Source organism: Callithrix jacchus, chromosome 15 (assembly GCF_049354715.1).
Source record: "Callithrix jacchus isolate 240 chromosome 15, calJac240_pri, whole genome shotgun sequence".
In the NCBI taxonomy this organism is placed as follows: domain Eukaryota; kingdom Metazoa; phylum Chordata; class Mammalia; order Primates; family Cebidae; genus Callithrix; species Callithrix jacchus.
Genome location: NC_133516.1, coordinates 16,926,148 through 16,947,210, shown reverse-complemented (window position 1 = coordinate 16,947,210; position 21,063 = coordinate 16,926,148). Strand labels below are relative to the sequence as shown.

The following is a 21,063-nucleotide window of genomic DNA, read 5'->3' as shown; positions in this document are numbered from 1 at the left end:
TTTGCATTTCTCTGAGTATTAGGGAAGTTAAGCATCTTTCCATTTCTTCTAGGATTATTTCCTTTTTAGAGTTTTACATGTTGCTATAGTCTGACCATTTATTTCTATGTTTTTTTTTCATCCTTATGGATGTGTAGAATTTTCATCCTCCTCTATTCTGGGTACTAATCCAGTTATATAAATTCTAAGTGCATTTTCTGCATCTGTGACTTGCTTTTAATTCTGTTCACTGCCCAGTTATCCTTCTCTTGCAAGTCATTGACTGCCTGCTTCTGCACACAGTTGATTTTTTCAGATCATAGCAACTACATGGTAAAAAATGGCTTGGAGGCGTGTTTTGAAAAACCTAGGTGAATAAATGTTCCTTGACTCTAAATATCTGTAGTAGGCTATGGAATGTGTTTTTACAAGAGAATCAGTGAAGGATCTGTTTTGCTTACTCAAGGATCTCATTTGCTAACACAATTGTGTGGTGAAAGCAAAAGAACCAGGTGTAAGTGGAAAAAACCTTAGTCATTAAGGGTTGTTTGGGTTGTTCAATGGGGAACATCAGGGGTGACTGGTTTCCCCCTGCCATGATGAATCCTGGCACGATTTGTCTGGCTGCTTTGACATTTTGTAGACCTAGCAAATGTGGGAGGGCACTTGAAAGACATCTCATACTCAAATGGTCTCTCCTCTTCCCATACACACCTTACGGAGTCTTCACAGGGGTGTGATGATGGGAAGCCGAGACACGCACACCAGAAGGTAGGAAAAAATGGTGTATTGGAAATGCTTGTAGCTTTCCAATGAGGAGAGTCACTTTAAAGCTCTGTTTATCTTTCTGTGCCTCAGCTAACCCCAGAGGAAAATCTTAGCTCAGGACAGGAAGCTCAGGGAACCCAAGAGGATGACTACAGCAAGACTATTTATGTCTGCTTCTTACATATTCCTCCGTGCTCTTCCCCAGGAGGCCTGGGCTGTGCTGCAGCTCCAAGAGGGCCTGGATTTATCATCACTCCATAGGAAACCGAGGGGTACAGCAAAATCCCAGCTCTGGGATCAATTACGTTGGTAAAACTACAAAGGCAGGGGTTGAGCCAGAAGTGTTGTGGCTTAGGAACAACTTGCTGAAAAAAAGACTTGATGTTCCCAGGTAGAACCCCGTGGCCCCAGGGGAGGTGACCTCCGCTGTCTGCTCACCCAGCCAGAGTGCTAGGTCTCAGAAGCCAGGACACACCTTCCGTTCCAGTTGACTCACTTGAGTAGCAAATTCTTTTCTCCCTCACAATCCTCTCATCTTCAAAGGAACTTCATTAAGCCCTACCACACCATCGGCACTTGGCGAGGTGTTATACCGGCCCATCAGTCGGACACAGGCCATAGCCCCAGGGAGCATGCCAAATGAGGTGGAGGGTGGCAGCTGTGACCCAGTGACATGCCCTGAGATGGTTTTGCAGCACCTTCTAAAAACCCTCCAGCTGTTTTGAACTATCTGTGTGGGGCTTTCCATACAAGCTGTGTTCTCTCCCATCCCCTTGCTTTAGTTCACTCCTTTCCTTTTGCTTGGAATACCCTTCCACTCTGCCAATGTGCTTAAATGCCCCCTCCTGGGTGGGGGCTTTCCTGACAACCCCAGGTAGAATTAGCCACTCTCAGTGCTGTGTATTCCCGTAGCACTCTGTATCGTTAATAAAGCACATGCCAATCTGTCCTGGAATCATCTGTTGACATGTCTGTCTCCCTAAAGGACTCTGAATTCCTTGAAGATGCATTCTACAACTTACCCATCTTTACTTCTCCAGCAAGAATTTGGTTGGTGCTCAGTAAAATGTGTGCTGAGTTCAATGCAGAGAGGGACACAGCTCATGATTTTATCTGATTCTACTTTGTGGTATAACTGGAAGCAGGTCACGTCTCTCTGAGTTTTAGTTTCCTTTTCTGTAAAATGGGTGGGGGGAGGATAAATTAGCAAATGGCCTCTAAGAGGTTTTCTGGCTCTACTGTCTACGATTTAAAAATTCTAGTCTCTTAGTGAAAAACCAAGAGTTCATCATAACTCTTTAAAGACCAATATGTTTTCGTTTATGTGTATTAAAGAGCCTGATGTTCCCTTCCACCTCTAGTCTGCCACCTATAACAAAAGTTGTGTATTACTTAGCAGTTTGCAAATTTTCTGACTGAAGTTTCGAGAGGTTGTGGGATTGATTGATTACAGGAAGTGTGTAAATTTTATCTTCCCTGGGGAATAAAGTTGTTGGACTAATTGATTATTCTAAAGGAGTTTCCGACTGTAGTTTCTGGTGACTTTACTCAGACTGGGTACATGTGGAACAGGGTCTTATGTAGCGGTGCTTAAGCCCCCTGCCTCTCTCTTCTCACCGCAGTGCAGGCCTCACTGCATGTGCTGCACCTAGTAGTCTACGTCCCATGAGGCCCATGCTTTTCCTATGCTACCTCTTTGCCCTTTGAGTTACATGTTGGAACCTCCTGCAGGGATAGGACTGAGTTCCCCTCACCTTCTCAGAACATAGTTACAAGGTACTAATAACACCTAACTCTGATCTTAGAACCAGTCTACAAGGTGAGGCAGACAGGGTTTATTTGCAACCCATTTTTCAGATGGAAGTAAGACACAGGGAGGTGAAATGACTTGCATGAGGTTTCATAGCTAAGAAGGTCTTCCGGACCTGGCTTAAGAAAACCCAATGTTCTTAATTTCATCAACTCCTTTAAAAATGGGTTAGATGGCTGCTTTATTGATTGGCTGCTCTCAGGCCTCTTGGCTGATAAAACCAGAGGCAGGTGAATTCTACCAGAAGGAAAAAAGGGGTTCTAACCCACCATTGATTTTGTGGGACAAAGTGGCTGCATTCATTAGTGAAGGGGGAAGTCACATTAGTTAAAACTGTCCATTTTGTGGTTTTTATCACTAGCATCTCACTATGCCAGTAAATGAGCGGTTGAAGCCTGAAGTAGGGGCCTCCTCCCGAAAGCTCCAGAGGATTCCAAAGCTGTTGGGCTCCGTGGAGGAACGTCCAGGAGCACACGGTCTCCATCTTTCCTTTTTTAACTCTACAAAGGCAGCTAAGAGGGAGTGCCACTTGGTATTGCCTCTCTCTGAGTCTCAGCTTTTCTATCTGTGAAATGAGGATAATAAATCCTCCTTGGCTTACCTCAGAGGATGGCTGTGAGGGTCACATATTATGACGGGGGTGGCAGAGCTCTAGAATCTGAAAATCCTGGGTGAAAATCAGGGAATATCATTTACTCTTGTTATTCTCCTTTTTTTTTTTTTTTTTTTTTTTGAGACTGAGTCTCACTCTGTTGCCCAGGCTGGAGTACAATGGCACGATCTCAGCTCACTGCAACCTCTGCCTCCCAGGTTCAAGCAAGCCTCCTGCCTCAGCCTTCTGAGTAGCTGGGATTACAGGTGCCTGCCACCATGCCCGGTTAATTTTTGTATTTTTGGTAGAGAGGGTGTTTCACCATGTTGGTCAGGCTGGTCTTGAACTCCTGACCTCAGGTGATCCGCCCGCCTTGGCCTCCAAATTGCTGGGATTACGAGCGTGAGCCACCGTGCCTGGCCTTGTTATTCTGCTTTCATAACTATGAATGATCTCAATAAAGGGGAGTAAGCCCAGCTTGATATGTGTTTTCTAAAAGGGGCCCAAAGTAACATTATGTTGGAATAGGCAGATCCACGAAGTGTGAATGATGGCAGTGCTTGTCCTAAGTACCCATCAGAACACTGGAGAAGACTCAGGTAGATGATGGATTCAAGGGCATTTTTAAATGATAAAAATTATGTTGATGATGACTTTTTTTTCTCCAATGTTAAGAATACCTCTTAATAACCCAAAAAGAATTTGCTCAAACGCTCTCTGGTGCTATCTTTATCACAGCCCTACCTCATCTTGGGAGTAAAGCGTTCCACTTGGCTGAGAAGTAGGAGCGTTGCTGGGTCAGAACTCATCTGCTCGGGTTTTGTTCCTCATACCATTCAGATGCTCTTTCTGAGTCAATGGCTCTAGCTTCTTGTAATGATCTATCAGCTTCTGGCTCCTTTGGCTTTAGCTAGTCCCTGAGGATCCATTCCCTTTCCAAAGAGGGTGTTTTTTTGTTTGTTTGTTTGTTTTTTAATCTCTCTTTTATTCGGGGAAAAAATAGCCACTCTCATAGACTGTAAAGAAAAACTTCTTTTTGGGAGCCTTAAAAATATTTGAAGTAAATAGGGCTCAACCTGAACTTAATAATGGTAAGTGAAAACATACATACTTTTATTACCAGAGAGAAGTAGAGGGAGCTTTCAGTATATGGGACACACACTGGGATGTTACATTGCAAATACAAAGATAAAGCTAGAACAATAGCAAGAAAGCCAATGTGTTACATTGTAAGGCTTGGCATAGTTACCGCAACTGAGCATGAAATATAACTGAGCTTCCTGGCAGGCAGGGCAAAAAAGTAAACATGATGACTTACATCATTTTCTTTTTCTGATAGAAGTATGTGTCCTGATTATTTGAGAGACATTTTTTCCTAGTATTAATTTTGAAAAGGAATGTATCACTGAGTACATGATCTGAGTACATTCATTACAAGAGTGATGAATATGTCTTTAGCAAGAGTTTCACATCTAATTTAAAAAAAGTTCTTATATTTCCATTTCATACTGCAAACCCATATAAACTACTGAATAAAGTTTTTCACTTGGATATGTAAGAGTCATCCCAAACTGAACATATTCCAAACTGCATTCGTTAACTTCTTTCTGAAATTGGTTCATCTCCCCGTGTTTATTATCTTGGTTAAAGCATCACATACACAAGCTGTCTCTGTCAGAAAAATCTCAGGTTGTTTAGGTGACCCCACCCCAACCTCCAGCTCACACCCACTGAATCCTGGAGGTACTATCTCCTTGATTTATTTAAGATCCATCCTCTCCTCCTCACCTCCAACACCCCTGCTTCAGTTCTGGTCCCCGTCATCTCTCAGCTAGGCTATTTCAATAGCTTCTTAACTTGCCTTCCTGTTATTTCAACTTGTTCTCCACACTCTACGAACTCATCTATAAAAAACGCAAACCTAATCTTTCTGAAAATCGTCAAAAGGCTGCCTATTGCTTTCAAGGTGAAGTCTAAACTCATGGCCTGGCAGACGAGGACTTTCACCTGCTGGGTTTTCAGTCTGATCTGCTGCCATATCCCTGACAAATTGTCTGTTGGGGTACCATGCACTTCTCGTTCCCCGGGTGCACATCGCTGCCCCTGTGGCTGTGATTTGCATGGGCTACTTCTTCTGTCTACAAGTCCCACTGCCTTTGCAAACCTGGTCCCCTCCTATTCTGGGAAGCTTTCCCGGCCCCCTTGCAACAGCCACCACAGTGAGGATTTCCCTCCTTTGTATGCTCCAATACCTGTGTAAATTTCAGTTATTCTTACCACATGTGCTGCAACTGTTTGCTTAGTTTCTGAATCCTCCAAGACTAACTTTTCAAAGACAGAAAAGGAACCTTATTCATCCTACATTTTCAGCTCTATATATGTGCCTGACATGGTTGGAGCATGATAAGTATTTGTTGACTAAATGGGTAGATGAAAGATAGAATAATGTTGTACACAGATCAATAAGGTTGTCTTTAGGATATGTGAACTGATGATACGGAATCAATAGGTGTTGTGTTGATCAACAGAACTTTTCCTCTAGGATATACACAGGACTAGGTGGATAGACAGAACTTTAGATAAACCTCTCTCAAATCATCTCCCTGTGCTGTCCTTGGGTGGGTGCCGGATAGCAGAAAGTGAGCATCTATACTGTTCACAGAAGCCTTGGTGGCTGACATTCTGTGTGCCCAACCTAGGCACAGCTGTATATTTTAGCCGTCCTATGTGTGTTTGGGTAGCTAGGGGCAGCGATACTATATCAAAGGAAGGAAGAGGCCTGATCAGGAAGTGGATTATAAAGGTGTGTCTCCCTGCACAGCCAGGATTGCCGTCAAGAAGTATTGCTTTCTAACAAGTACCTGGCAGAGAATCAATGGAGAATCCTTTCCTTGTTCTGCTCCATCAACTTTCACATCATATAAAAAATTTTTTGACCAAGTCCTGCTTGTAACTGAATTATCTGCGGTGCTTGTTTAAAATGCAGACTCCCCAGCCTTCAACCCAACAGAAATATAGCCTCAAATACAGTCTCAAAGTTGGTTGGGGAAAAGTTTTGAGCACAGTCCATTGCCCAGGTCTATGGAGAGAGTGGTAAAGCCCTAGAATAATGCTTGGGCTGGATCATGTCTTTAACCTCCGTAAATTAATTGTAAAGGTTTGTGGGCAAAAGCAGTTTCTGATGAGCCTAAGCCCAGTACAATAGAGCTACTCCACAGGCCTCAGGGGCCATTCACTTTATGTCATGCAGGCCCCACCTGAGCCCCACTGTACTTAGCAGAGACACTGTATGGGCTTGTGCTCTAGAGAGAGGACTTACGTTCCTGTGCAGGGCTTGCCTAACACAGCTTGCAGTGATCACTATTATGAGTAATAGTGTCTATTAATCACCCTTTAAGCAAGTAGTATTAATAATTCAAAGGCAAATAGGATTTTGCTGTCCTCAAAATTCTTGCGATTGCATTCTTTCCTTTGATCTCAAAATAGCCCTGGAAACAGGCAAAGCCAGGTCCCTTCCCATTTCGTAGATGTAGGAACTGAGATTCAGAAACGGCAGGTGACTCGTGCACGGCCACGCAGATGAAACGACTGCCTGACCTAAGATCCTGACTCTATTTTCACACTATGCTGGATTCCACTACGCTTGCTGATCCCTCAAGTCATCAGATTTGAAAAGAACATTACTCAGGGTCTTAGAACTAGATTTTAGGGCTCAGTGATGTCCATAAGAATAAGAATTTCAATTTCTGAGTTGTTAGAGTGATGCTTTTGGCTGAATGTTAAAACTTGGGTCCCATATGTCAAGAAGGCTTGCAAAGTTCATGATAGCATCCTAAGCTTCCAGAAAGGTTTCCAATGGTATGCTGACTTGCATAGATGGGAGAGATGGTGGTGGGCATCTTCTCCTCACTCATGGTCATTGATGTTATGTTGATAGCTTGAATGTGCCGTTGTGCAAGTATCTATACCACAGAAATCAGCAAAACCTGTAATTCAGGGCCTTTTCAACTCTGCAGAACGAGTTAAACATTTTCCAGCACACTGCTGCTTAGAGCTAATGGTGACTGCCACAAATTAGAGTTAGAAAATTCTCCTCTGTCACCTGCATGGGACAGGCGTTGATTTTGCCTCTAACCATAAGTCATACCCCAGTGCCCTTCTTTAAACGGGAGACTCCTTCTATCTGAGCTTGCAAAATCAGACATGGGTTTCTACTAATAGTCCCTTGAATTTGTGTAGTTTGTAACGTGTTTTCACATCCCTCTTCATTTCTGAACTGTGTATAATCTACGGGGCAGATGCCATGTATCCTTGGTAGGACAGAAGGGCCTGGAGATCTGACAGGTGATGTGACCACTCTCAGTGTCATAGGCCTTGTAAGTGGCAGCCAGGGACTTGACCTGGGTCTTCACCTCCTTGTTCTGTGCTCCTTTCCTTGTAGTAGCTACCTCCTTCACCTAGGACACTTGCAATGTCTAGCTACTGTCTGGGGCCCAGAGAAGAGTTGCCTAGCAGTAGCGTCATGTTAGAGTGTAACATCGGTTTTAACCTTTGCCAGAAAAGAACAGGTGTTTGAGAATATCTACACTTAGCTGCTAGCCCCACTTTACTGATCCAATGAAGCAAAAAAGTCTACATTCACTTCTCTGTTCTCCATCCTCCCTTTGTTTCTTTTAAAAAATTTTACGGGGACCTTGTGTGTTTAGGTCCTGCTGAAGGTTCTGCCCACAACAGAAATGTGGAGTCTCCTGAATGATGCAGCAGTAATGCCCTGTTCCGCCTGTTGCATAACTCCCAGCCTCACGCTGCCTGGTGATGGAATTATTGATTGGTAAGCATTTCACAACACATTTTCAAAACATGCTGAAGGTCAAGAATGGATGACTCATGATCAGCAACAGTTCCTTCTGCCTCAGTCCCTCTACATGCTATTGGTGAGGTTGGTAATGAAAGTGAGGAAATTGGTGAGGAAACTGAGGTGAAAGTTAACTCTGTCCAATCTTGGTCAGCAGGATTATTAGGCGGCTTGAAAAAAATAATTCCTGATACTACTTAGTGATTGATCTCCTCAATCACTTTGTTTTGTTGTTGTTGTTTGTTTGTTTGATTTTTTTTTTTTTTAAGACAGTCTCATTCTGTCACCCAGGCTGGAGAGCAGTGGCTCCATCTTGGCTCAGTGCAACCTCCAACTCCCGGTTCAAGTGATTCTCCTGCCTCAGCCTCTCAAGTAGCTGGGATTACAGGTGTGTGCCACCACACCCGGCTAAGTTTTGTATTTTTAGTAAAGAGGGGGTTTGTCATGTTGGCCAGGCTCGTCTTGAACTTCTGCCCTCAAGCGATCCACCTCCCTCAGCCTCCCAAACTGCTGGCATTACAGGCGTGAGCCATGGTGCCTGGCTTCACTTTGGTTTTTAATACCAAGTTTCATAAAGAGTATAAAGTGGGAGTTAAGGGATTTCAGCGCTGATTTTGCCACTAGCTTGTCCTAGAACACCAGAGAGGACCACTGAGGTACTCAGCTGAGGAAAAGGCTTGGTGCTATCTAGGGAACTTTATTGCTCTGATAGGCTGTGATTGTACATTAGTATTTTAGACAGCAGAGAGATAAACCCTGATTCTGGTTTACAGATAATCATTCATCTCTGCCTGAGGTCAAGCAAAGCTCTCTGTGGAACAATGTGGAAGAATGCCTTAGAGCAAGCACAGTAGCAGAGAGAGTTCCAGACCCAGGGGCAAGGGATTTGGGTTAACTCTCCATGTTGCCACCTGTGATTTGAATCTTCTGACCAGGTGCTGGGCCTGTTAGCATCTCAGCTTCCTCACCTATAAAATAGAGACAGTAACAGTGTGTGAAATTTTGGTGCAAACTTTAATGCATGATAAGACCTACCGCATGTTTTCACATGCGCTAGTTGAAAGTTTTGGAGGAAAAAAATATCAAGCTGACAATTTTTAATTTCTTTTTTTGAAGCAGAGTCTCACTCTGTTGTCCTGGCTGGGTTGCAATGGTGCAATCTTGGCTCACTGCAACCTCTGCCTGCTGGGTTCAAGTGAATCTCGTGCCTCAGGCTTCTGAGTAGCTGGGACCGCAGGTGCGTGCTACATCGCCTGGTTAATTTTTGTATTTTTAGTAGAGACAAGGTTTCACCATGCTGGCCAGGCTAGTCTCGAACTTCCAACCTGAAGTGATCCACCCGCCTCGGCCTCCCAAAGTGCTGGGATTACAGGTGTGAGCCACGGCGTCCGGCCGTACAATTCTTAATATGTAAGTATTTTCTTCAAAAACGAATCTAATTTGCATCATTAAAGTTTCTGAATGTTTCATCTAGAATAATCATGGGACTGGCAGTTTCTTAGTAGTACTTCTCTAGGTTTTTGTACTTTCAATACCCTGCAGGTCTTTTCATTCTAATATAACATAAAATCACAGTAACAAGAAATGTAAGAAATGGTCCCTACCCTCTGGACACTTAAAACTCAGGGAGACCAAGACACATCCCCTATATAACATCTCAAGTCTGTGAAGTGCTTACTACCTAAATGATGCCCAGAGACTCTGAACCCCTAAGGAGTACAGAGAACAGGGAGATCATTGATGGTGTGGAGAAGCTGGAGGAAGTGAGATGATGCCATTCTAATACAGCATGATCACGGTAATACGAAGCTCTAGTAGTTCGTGGTGCCTGTGCCTCATTCACTCGCTGGCAAAACCTTCCTCAGCATCCCGTCCCCACATCTATCCCTGCACAGGCACCCTCTCCAAGCCACTGCCAGCCTTGCTGCTCCCCTGCCTCCTGACTGGAGGGCAAGCCAGTAAAAAAGGAAGAAAATTCAGTTATGTAAAGCACATTCTGGGTGAGGAAAGGCAAACGTGTTTCTGCTTGACTGAAATTGCTTCTTTTTCCCCACCAGTTTGTCCTCTTATTGGGACACATCAGAAATTAGAGAGACCCTGGCAATCACAGCTTCCACCTCTTCGTTTTACAAATGAGCAACTAGGCTCGGAGCAGAGAAGTGGCTTTCCCAGGGTCACACAGCCAGCTTGTGACAGAGTCAGGATTCAAGCACCATCTCCCGACTTCTCCATTGCACCAGAAGTTGAGAGAACACAGAGAGCCTAAAAGAAGAAAGAAAAAAAATAGAACTTTTGGGAATATATTGGGCTTCTGGTTTTCAAGGACAATTTTATGATAAGTAGCAATGATGCCTCAAAAGCTCTGGTAGCTAGCTTGAATGAACTTATGTAATAAACATTTATCACAGAACATGTGTCATCAAACACCTGCCAGTTCTGAGCGTTGGCACCAAAGTGGCTTTCATTGTCAAAGAAAAGAGGGGGAAAAGGGACTTGGCTGAACAAAGCTGGCAGACGTTTACACTAGAAAATTTAGAGGTAATTTCTAGAGGAACAGAAACACATTTTCAAAGTCTCATAAAATTGATTTCAATGTGATTGGGTGAATCTAGCAGTTAAACAAGTGAAAAACACTGAGGTCCAGTTGGTGCCTAAGGCTTCTTCCAGGCCCCTATCCTTTCTATCTGCCTTGGGTACAGATTTCTAGACGCCTGGAGATGGACAGGCCCAGAGGTTGCCCAGAGCAATGTCTAAGGTGACGGATTTTCATCTAGGCTCCGATAGAAACACATCTCAAAGCCTTCTTGGTTCTTAGTGGAATCTCATCTCATTCGCAGAACATGGCCAGAGTCAAAGAAACATGGACCATGTGTCAGTCAGACTGAGTCCATCCATACGAAGAATTCTCTAGCCTGTATTGGCAGTCAATCTACAGCAACATGATGGAGTGTGTAGTAAAATATGTGCCCACTTCCCTTTGGCTACCCACACATTTTTGAACTGCAAGATCTGTTCTTTATCTACTCATTTAGTGGTTGTTACTGGGAGAGCATTGGACTATAAATTCTGTTGCACTTGCTGGTATTATAAGCTCTTTGAACCTCAGTGTCTTCACCTGTAAGACACTATTCCTTATCTTCCTTGCAGATGACAGCCAGTTGTTGGGAACATTACATGAATGGCAGATGGAAGTGCTTTGTACATGCTAAAGTCTGCCATGAGTGTTAAGAACACTCATGCTACTCTCCCATGCCCTACAATGTGCTAAGCACCAAGGGAGTTCAAAAGAAATGTAAGAGATGGTCCCTACCCTCCGGGAACTTACAACTCATTGTTGGGAGACCGAGACACATTCCCTAAAAAAACAGATATATAACACCTCAAGTCTGTAAAGCAAGTACTACTTAAATGATGCCCAGAGACTCTGAACCCCCTAGGAATGCAGAGAAGGGGGAGATCATTGATGGTGTGGAGAAGCTGGAGGAGGTGAGACAGTGCCAGGTGATGAAGTAGACAGAGAAGATGAACATGAGTTTTTTTTTTTTTTTTTTTTTGAGGTGGGGTCTTACCCTGTTGCCCAGCCTGGAGTACAGTGGCAACCTCCAGCCTGGGCAACATTGGCCCACTGCAACCTCCGCCTCTTGGGTTCAAGCAATTCTCGTCCCTCAGCTTCCTGACATAGCTGGGACTACAGGCATGCATCACCACGCCCAGCTAATCTTTGTGTTTTCAGTAGAGATGGGGTTTCACCATGTGGGCCAGGCTGGTCTCGAACTCATGTCCTCAAGCAATCCTCTCATGTCAGCCTTCCAAAGTGCTAAAATTACAGGTGTGAGCCACTGTGCCCTAGCCTGAAGAAGGTCTTTATGGGTGCAGCATGACTGAATCAATTGGTGGAGAGTTTTGTCAGTAAACTTTGGATAGACCAATCTGCTTGGAGTGAGATCTCCCAGTCAGAATGGAGTTATGGATTTATATGCTGAGCAGAGTTAACATCTTGAGGGAGAGACACAGCAGTTTTTAGAAAAATGATAGGTGATGATGAAATGATAATTTAGAGAGACTATGTAAAGAATGAACTTGCGGCTACAGGAGGGAAGAGGGATGCTGCAGGAGTCTGCTTGGTGGTTCTGGACCAGACCAATGAAAGTGGAGAAAGAATTACATGTAAGTGAAAGACAGTTCTGGTTGTAGGGGAAGAAAACGTCATATTATTAACCTGCCTTCTCTTTTTGTGCTACACTTTGGGATTTGAGATAAATTGAAGAAGGAGAACCAAATAAGTAGGGAGCCTCTCCACATGTCACAGGAAGATTCTTGAAAACCCAAAGTGGGCCAGGTGCAGTGGCTCACGCTTGTAATCTCAGCACTTTGGGAGGCCAAGGCAGGTGGATCACCTGAGGTCAGGAATTCAAGACCAGCCTACCCAACATGATGAAACCCTGTCTCTACTAAAGATACAAAAAAAAATTAGTCAGGTGTGGCGATGTACTCCTGCAGCCCCAGCTACTTGGGAGGCAGAGGCGGGAGAATTGCCTGAACCCAAGAGGTGGAGGTTGCAGTGAGCCGAGATTGTGCCACTGCACATCAGCCTAGGCAACAGAGCGAGACTCTGTCTCAAACAAACAAACAAAAAAGAAAACCCAAAGTGGTCTCACAGTGTCTATTTGTCTAGCTATCAAAAAGGATGTGAAGTTGCTGACTGATCTGTAGAATCAGAGGTTTTCAGAGCAGGACAGGACCATGAAGGTTACTGAGTCACACGTGTGGCCAATTTAAGGATTTCTGCTACAACATCCGCAGAAGTGCTCATGCATGCTCTTCCTGACCCTCTCTAATTAAGGGCATTCACCCCTGCTTAAGAGATTTGCAATGTTGGATATGCCTGTAACTGCATATTCTTTTTTTAAAAATTTTGTGCTTTTGTGAATTTCCCTGATTGGCTTTCTTATTGACTCCCAGGGCGACACAGAACACTTCAAAATCCTCTGACGTATTCTTGATTTCATCATTTAGTTGAAGGCTGCAGGTCCCATCTTTCTTTCTGAGTTTTCCTTACCACCTTCCTTTTAAATTACCTTTTTCACTGGATAAGTGCCATGAAATGTCATCAATTCTGTTGTTATCTATCACCTGACCCAAAGAGAAGACAATTGAATCCTGGACTTAGAGGAAAAGAAAAGATTTAAAAAAAAAAAAAAAGAGCTTGTGGGAACCTTATTGACCTCAACTGGGGAAATTTTTTGCTCTTGCACAAAAGTCAGGTCCCCTGAAACTTGTGAAATAGGTGTTTTCATCTCTTTCGTTTTCCAGATGATCAGATAGGTATCTTTCCAGGAATTTGGTTTCAGAAATCAAATCCAATGAGTGGGAAGTTTGACAAGATTCAGGACAGTCTTGCCAAAGAGCACAGCAGAGGAGGTAAAGTTAAGTCAGTTCAAGGGGGCAGCAAAAATGAAGTTTATAATAAATGTACTGTATATTTGTCATGGGAAAGGGCTTCAGTCAATAACAATTGATATTAATAAACATAAAGCAAAAAGAAGTAATAGTAATAAACAATCAGGAAAGCTTTGAAACAACTTCTTTTTTTGTAGGTAACATTAAAAAAAAGGAATCTCTTTTATTTTATAAAATAAATGCTCTAATATTTACAAAAAGAAATTACCTAAAAATGCTGCTATTAAACAAACAACTACCACAAAATTAGAGAAAAATCATAAAAATAGTTAAAAATAATCATATTATTGAAATGTCTTAGATGATACACAAGAAATGCAGACTTATATAAATACATCATTGCCCTGGTATGACCTCTTCTCATTGTCTAAGCAAGTTAGAGTGCCACAGTGTATTTCAGACTACATTGTAGAAGATCTTTAGCACTCACCTTCAAAGTTTAAAGTAGAAAGAACAGCCTTTAACAGGAACATAGAAAATGCTCCATCGGATCAAAACAAACAAGCAAACAAACCGAAGCAGGTCATTTTTCTCTTTTTGGCACTGTGCAGGACCATATGCTTCCAGAGATGGGAATTTAAAAATAGCCTGTCACACAGCTCACGTTGTAGCGCTGGAACATGATGGGGGTGGGAAGGATCGCCTCGCACTTAATAATAGTGACACTTCACATTTACAACAACCTCTTTGCAGAGTAACCGAGAGTGTTTTTAAGTTCTTTTTTTCCTTTTAAAAACAAATAACATCTTCCTGATACCATGTAAGTGGAATAGGAGGTGGTACAATTCTTCCCACCTTACAGAGAAGATGACTGAGGCATCCAAAGGTAGAGTCACTCACTCAGGGTTACAGAGTCACTCAGAAATTAGTGCTGTGCTGTTCAACACTCACCGGGCTGCCAACTGCAGCAATCTCCTGGGCCTGTGAGAGCCACGGGTTCATAGGATGCTGCACACACACACACACACACACACACACACACACACACACACACACACAGAAGAGAAATTTGCTTTCAATTGCCTCTGTTTTGAAATGCACTGCCTTTCGTTTTAAGCATTTCATAAGTTTCTAATTTTAAGGCAAATTACTTTTAAGCCATGGTGACCTATATTAGCTGACATTTGAAATCAATCTCACACCAGAAATGCCTTAGATTTGCATTTGGTACCCCCTTGCAGAGTCATAATAACAATGTAATTTCTCACATCTCCATAATTCCCTACACTTGAAAATGGTTGTACATTCACCAACTCATCAGATCTGTATAAGAAGCTGTAATTTAAGCCAGGCCAGAGTTGATGAGAGGCAGCAGAGGCTCAGGATATGAAAAAACTTTCTCATTTGGTAAAAGCCACAGAAACTGATGAAACCCAGGTCTTTTCTTTGCATGTCTAGGGTATTTTCCTGCCAGCCACACAGCCTCTTAGGTTTAAAGAATGTGCTGAGACTCCGCTGCAAGTGTGTGTGTGTGCTCATGAGCTACTCTTTCACCCAGTTTGGTGCCCAACACTCAGTCCTTAATTGACTGCAAAAACCCTGAAGGGGGATTCTAGATGTGGCAGGCATCAGGTGAAGTCAGTATTGAGCTTCCTTTGAGGAGGGAAGGAAAATTCTTGACATACTGATGGGTCCAGGCAGACACTTTGGATATGTGCGGAGCCCAGTGATGTTGTGTTCCTGGGTAGCCTTCACCCCTATTCCAACCTTAACTCCCTCTACTCTGTGCCATAAACACTGTCCTTTCAATACCTCACATTCTCCTGCTGCCTTTCCCTTTATTGTACCTGGCAAAAACCACAATCCTGGTGAGATGTATATTCTCTAATTCCTTCTTTGCTTGGAACCAAACAGTAGAATGTTGTGAAGAACGTTGCAAACCATGCTGACCAGTTCACTTTAAACTCCTGATCACAAACCTGAAACAGACCGTGCTGGTGGATCCTATGAGCTTCTAGAAAATTTACTTTTCAGTCTCTGGGATAAACCTTTAGCTCCAGGTTTTTTTTGTTTTTTTCCTCAAACCTTTAGCTCCCTACTTGAATATCCACCATGCTCTATACATTCCATGCCCCAGGATTATGACCTTCCTTTTTGCTATCGGAGGAGAGTTATTGCATTTTTCCTTAACCCACCTCCATCTGTACCCACATACACTGCCTCCCTCTTATTATAGTGGAGGAAGTAGCATGGTTTCTAAGGCCAACCCTTCCATTTGTCCTCTGGATCCTATCTCCTTTCCTATACTTGTCTCTTGCAATATCAGTTTCTGATGTTCCGTTACATCTATCCCATCAGCATACAAATATGCCTTTATAACAACGACTGAAAAAAGCAGCCGGCTCTCCCTTGACCTTACACCTCCCTTTAGCTACCACCTCCGTACTTTGATGGCTTCACAAAAAAACCTTTAAAAGTAAGATCTACATTTCCTGTTTCCACTCTTTTAGCTCCCATTCTCTCCTCAACTCTGCTCTAATTTTTTTAGACTCTATGACTCCACTTAAATAGTCTTTATCAGAGTCACCAATGACCTACACGTTTCCAAGGTCAAAGGGTATTCAACTAACAGAACTGCTGAGCTGAATTTGACATGGTCAATCTTTCATACTTCCTTCAACACTTTCTCCTCTAGGCTTTGTGATCCCACACTCACCTGGCTTGTCCTTACCTTTCTGTCTCCTTGTCTGACTGTTTCTCCTCGACGTCAGCTTTTGGCGTGCTCTGAGGTTCTTATCTCTATTCTGTCTGTACTCTTCTTAGATGAACTCATTGAGTCCCATGGCTTTAAAATACCATTTATATGCAGATAACTTCAAATCTCCATCTCTAACTGGCTTCTCCCTTGAGCTTCGGACTCCGTAACTCTATTTGTATATGTAATAAGCACTTCGCACAAACCGTGAACCCAAACCAAACTATTGATTTAGTCTTTCTCTGCCCCCAAATTCCTCCTCCCCAAGTCTTCCCTGTCACAGTAAGTGTTACCTGGCTCCTTTGCTATTTATTCACCATAAACAATTGAGTCATTCTGATATTCTTCATTTCCCTGAAACCCTACGTTTAATCTCTCAGCAAGTCCTATCGACTTCACGTCTAAAATATTAGACTATTTCTCACCATCTGTACTGCTGACTATCTTATTCCAAGCTATTACCATGTTCTTCCTGCCCACACTTTTTCCCTCTGCAGTCAGCTCTTCGTGCAGTAGCCAGACCGATCTTTCTAAAGCTGTAAATTCCAAGTTCATCTCTTTGCTAAACCCTCTCACCATGAGCTATAACACCCTACATGATCTGGTCCCAACTGCCTGTTCGGCATCATCTCCCTCCACTCTCAGCCTCATCCACGAAGTTCACTGGCCTTTTTCTCCCTCAAATTTGCTCAATACTTTCAGATGTAAAGAACATTCACTTACTTTTCCTTCTGTTTGGATGTTCTTCTTCCGGATCTACAATGGCAGCATCATCTTGCTGTTCAGGCCTCAGATTCTAACGTCATTCCTGTAGAGCAAATTCACTTGACTGATTTTGCTAGGCTATCTCTCTTTAGAGCCAGGTAAGTATCCTAACCTCTCACCAGAGATATGTTTTCATTAGGTTGAATTTTAGTGAATTATAAATTCAAAGTGTCTCTTGTGGTTTCTGAAGACATTATTTGCCGTGTCACTTGGTGACCTTTTCTATGAAGCCCCATATGAGGAATTCTCTTAGGTCTAAGTGCTAGAAAGGCTTTGCTTCCCTTGAGGAATTGATAATGACACAACTGATTTTGCTTTGCTTTATTTGGCTTTAGCAACACGAAGCTCAGAGCCAAAATTTTGGCTGCTTCATTGCAAATGTGTGAGAATGTATGATTTGGTTGTCTGTCTAGACAGCACTGTCTAATAGAACTTTCTGCAATCATGGCAATATCCTGTCTCTGAAATGTCCAATAAGTAGCCACTGGCCACATGTGGTGATTGAGCACTTAAAATGTGGCTTGTGAACCCAAGGAGCTACATTTTAGTTATATTTACTTTTAATTAATTTAAACATAAATAGACACATGTGCTTTGTGGCTGCCACATTCCTATATATCCTATAGTCTATTTATAGGATATTGTAGTTTATTTTTATATACTCTTCATTATTCATTATTGTATTTTCTATAAATTACCTCAAACCATTGTGGCTGGAGGTAGGAAAAAAAAGAAAGGATCAAAGCACAATTAAATGAATAATGGACTTTGCAGAGCATGTCAGCATGTTTATAGGGTTGAAGGAAGTGGAAAGTGTACAGTAACAGTGAATCTTAAATCCTGTTTCTCTTTGTGAGATCTATGTGATGAGCACCAGCATCAAGTCAGAGATTCAAGTTCTAGCTCTTATTCAGCTGTTGAACATGTGTGGCTCTGAGTGAACCAGAGGTTTATTATGTTAATGTGTAAAATGGGACTTCTGTATTGGCACCTGAGATGCAGATATACTACCACTGTACCCATTTCTGTGCCTTCCAAAGTCATGGAGGTCAGTCCTTGTATTCCTTCCTAAATAGGAGGCAAACCTTTGATAAATCATCTCATTCAAGCCTGTGTTCAAGGCAGAGTAGCTGATAAACTAATTTAAAACAAATAGGAAGAGTCCTACCTTCCAAATGTCTTCTGGAGAAAAATAATTCACTCTACATACCTAGGAATTTGGCTGTTTTTAATACAGAATGTGCTGAAATGCACTACCTTATTTAGTCCTATCGCCACTGAGAATATTATTATTCCCATATTAAAGATAAAAGAAACTGAGCTTGAGTGTTTCCCAAAGACATACAGTTGGTAAATAGTAGAGTCTCTGGGGAATCCCATGGTCTAGATTCAGGACCCACGTTCTTACCTGTTTTGCCTTCTCTAGAATTTTGTGATTTTCATAGGTCGGAACACTCTTGTTATTCTGGTTAGACCAAGAGTTGTCTTAATCCTTTAAATTGAACTTTTCCAAGTCTGGGTCTCAAATGGGCCCAAATATTCTCTCTTCAATCTTTAAAGTGGCCAGGAAGAGCTCAGCACGGCCACAATTAATGAGCTGGTTGCTACCGGGCAAGAGTGGCTTTGTTCTTTTGCCCTGTTTGCTGAACTAAAAATACTATGTTCTAGGTAAGCTGTGGTATAAGAAAACATTGGGAAGCATGTGGGCTTATATGTACGCCATGACAAAGGTTAGCTTGGACTTTTCACAAGTCATTTCATACACATTTCACAAGATCCCATCACAAACACATTTCACAAGATCCCATCACAAAGAGATGGTTGATCCTACACATCTCAGTCATTGCTTCTTGAACGTGGAGTACCTCAATCATCCCTCTGTCTCCAACATGTTTATTTCAGAAGCTGACCCTAAGCTCATCTTCAATACGTAAATGATTTTTGCCAGTTGTTAAAAAAGCACATTGTTAGAACAGCTAATTGTTAAAACGTTTGGAATCCACTGGAGCTTCAGTAACTTTGAATCCAATCCAGAGAGGGAAGAGGATTTTTTCAAGGTCAGTGTTAGAGTTTGGACTAAGTCCCTGGTCTCTTTCATGGCCAAGAAAGGCCCTTTTTCCCTTATCTGACTAGTAGTCAGGGCCACTTCCTTGGGAGATGGAACAAATGAAACACAGCTGAAATTTCATCTTGCCTCTGCAGATGTCAGGAGCAATGGGGCACCAGTGGTGGAAGAACTTGCCTCCCCTAGCTCCATCAAAGGCCACAGGCCCATGAGAATCACCCAGCCTACTCTGAGCCGCACAGCGGAGGCCACAGCCGCGCACAGGAAAGTGAGAGGAAGTGGAAACGTGCGAGCAGAGGGCTCAAAGCAATGGGCTCACCACCGGAAAAAAAAAAATAAAAATAAACATGCTCAGAAATAGTGTAACTGATATGCAAAGAAGATCAAAACAAGGGTTTTAAAATATCTTGGCTGCCTTAGAGGAGGTGGGGGCCGTAATTAAAGCGAGGTTGCAAATGCATCTTAGGGGAGGGGGGCCGTTAAGTGGATCATTCACTGAAGCCTGCCAGGCCTTGGGAGCCCGGGAGCCCAAGAGTATTTCAGATCAAAATGTGGCACTTATATGCGGAATGTAGAATAAAGTTGAACTTGTAGAAGCAGAGAGTAAAATGGTTATTCTCAGAGGTTGCCAGTTGGTGGGACCAGGGAGATGTTGGTCAAGGAATACAAAATTTTAACACATTCAGGAGATCCATTGTCCATCACAAGTGATTTTGTTAATATCAATATTACACACATATATATATACACACACACACACACACACACACACACATATATATATACACATACATATATTTAAATTTTTGTTTGTTTGTTTGTTTTAGTTTGGGGGCACATGTGCAGGATATGCAGGTTGGTTACCATGGTGGTTTGCTGCACCTATCAACCCATCACCTAGGTATTAAGCCCAGCATGCATTAACTTCTTGAAAACTGCTAAAAGAGTAGATTTTAAGTGTTCTTGTCACAAAAAAGATAAGGTGCTACTATGTTAATTAGCTTCATTTAGCCATTCCATAATATAGACATATATCAAAACATCATCTTGTACACCCTAAGTATATATAATTTTTGTGAATTAAACAAATAACGGATAAAGAAAGAAAATATGGGAGAAATAAGCCCATGGGTAACTCAGAGGCAGATACAGACTTGAGAGCAAGAACCCTAGATTCCCTCAGACCCAAACGCTGTCCTCCCCAACCCTTTTACCGTTCCCTGGATTCTGCTTCATTTGGATTCATGTACATTTGTCCCAGGGCAGGGCTCCCACAAGCCAGCAGTGGAGGCACCAGGAAGTCCACCCAACTTGGCTGAACTTCAAGGCTCAAGTTCCAGCTTGGAACAAATGTTCCAGGGTTAACGGCTGGGGCTGAGAAAACTCAGGAAAGACAATCTCCCCAGTCTCGCAGAGTGAAATTCTCTTTTCTTTCAGTGTGTTATGAAGAACTACAGAAATGTCCTCTCCTTTAAAAAAAAAGATTTTATTTTGAAACTGGTTCCCGAAACTGGAAACCAAAAGGTTAGCGATGGCTATGCTGGTCATTTTTAGCTTCCCTCCACCAGTTTAACCATCCCTGATCATAGGGATATTTCCAGCACCAGAAGGCCATCAGTCAACAGCATAGGTGCAAAAGGGAGCCTTTGCTCTTCTACAGATCCCGATGGTCTCATGTATTTTAACAGATGACATACTCTGAAGGTGGGGTTGGCCTGGCCTTTGGAAATCAGTCACCACTCACATAGCTCTAGCATTTACACTTATACAGCACTTTCACAGCTAGTATCCAGTGAGATGCGCTGGGGAGAGAAAATCACCCACATTTTCCAGAAATCTAATACCCCAACCTGAAATGGCTCCAGGTCATCACTATTGAACCCATGGCACTGGGTCACTGGGTATGTTCATTATGGATCCCTGACGAACCACAAATGGGAATCAGGTACCTTCGCTCTAAACTTGAGCCATCCCTCTCAATGTCTTCCTTTTTCTTTCCACTCTTCCTCTTCCTCCTCTGATAAAGTAGGGTACATTTAATATTTTGGTGATGAAATAGAAATGTTGTACCTTT

At 42.7% G+C, this 21,063-nt stretch overlaps 2 long non-coding RNA genes across 2 annotated transcripts; one reads left to right on the top strand and one right to left on the bottom strand.

Annotated features, from left to right (window-relative positions):
- The first annotated feature begins 668 nt into the window (after positions 1–668).
- Positions 669–19,314, top strand: LOC144579502 (uncharacterized). Its single transcript, XR_013527199.1, has 3 exons — positions 669–750; positions 10,062–10,542; positions 19,127–19,314. It is a non-coding gene; the product is annotated as an uncharacterized LOC144579502 (long non-coding RNA).
- LOC144579501 (uncharacterized) lies at positions 4,239–14,021 on the bottom strand. Its single transcript, XR_013527198.1, has 2 exons — positions 13,895–14,021; positions 4,239–10,266 (listed from the first exon to the last, which is right to left on the bottom strand). It is a non-coding gene; the product is annotated as an uncharacterized LOC144579501 (long non-coding RNA).
- Positions 19,315–21,063: the final 1,749 nt, after the last annotated feature.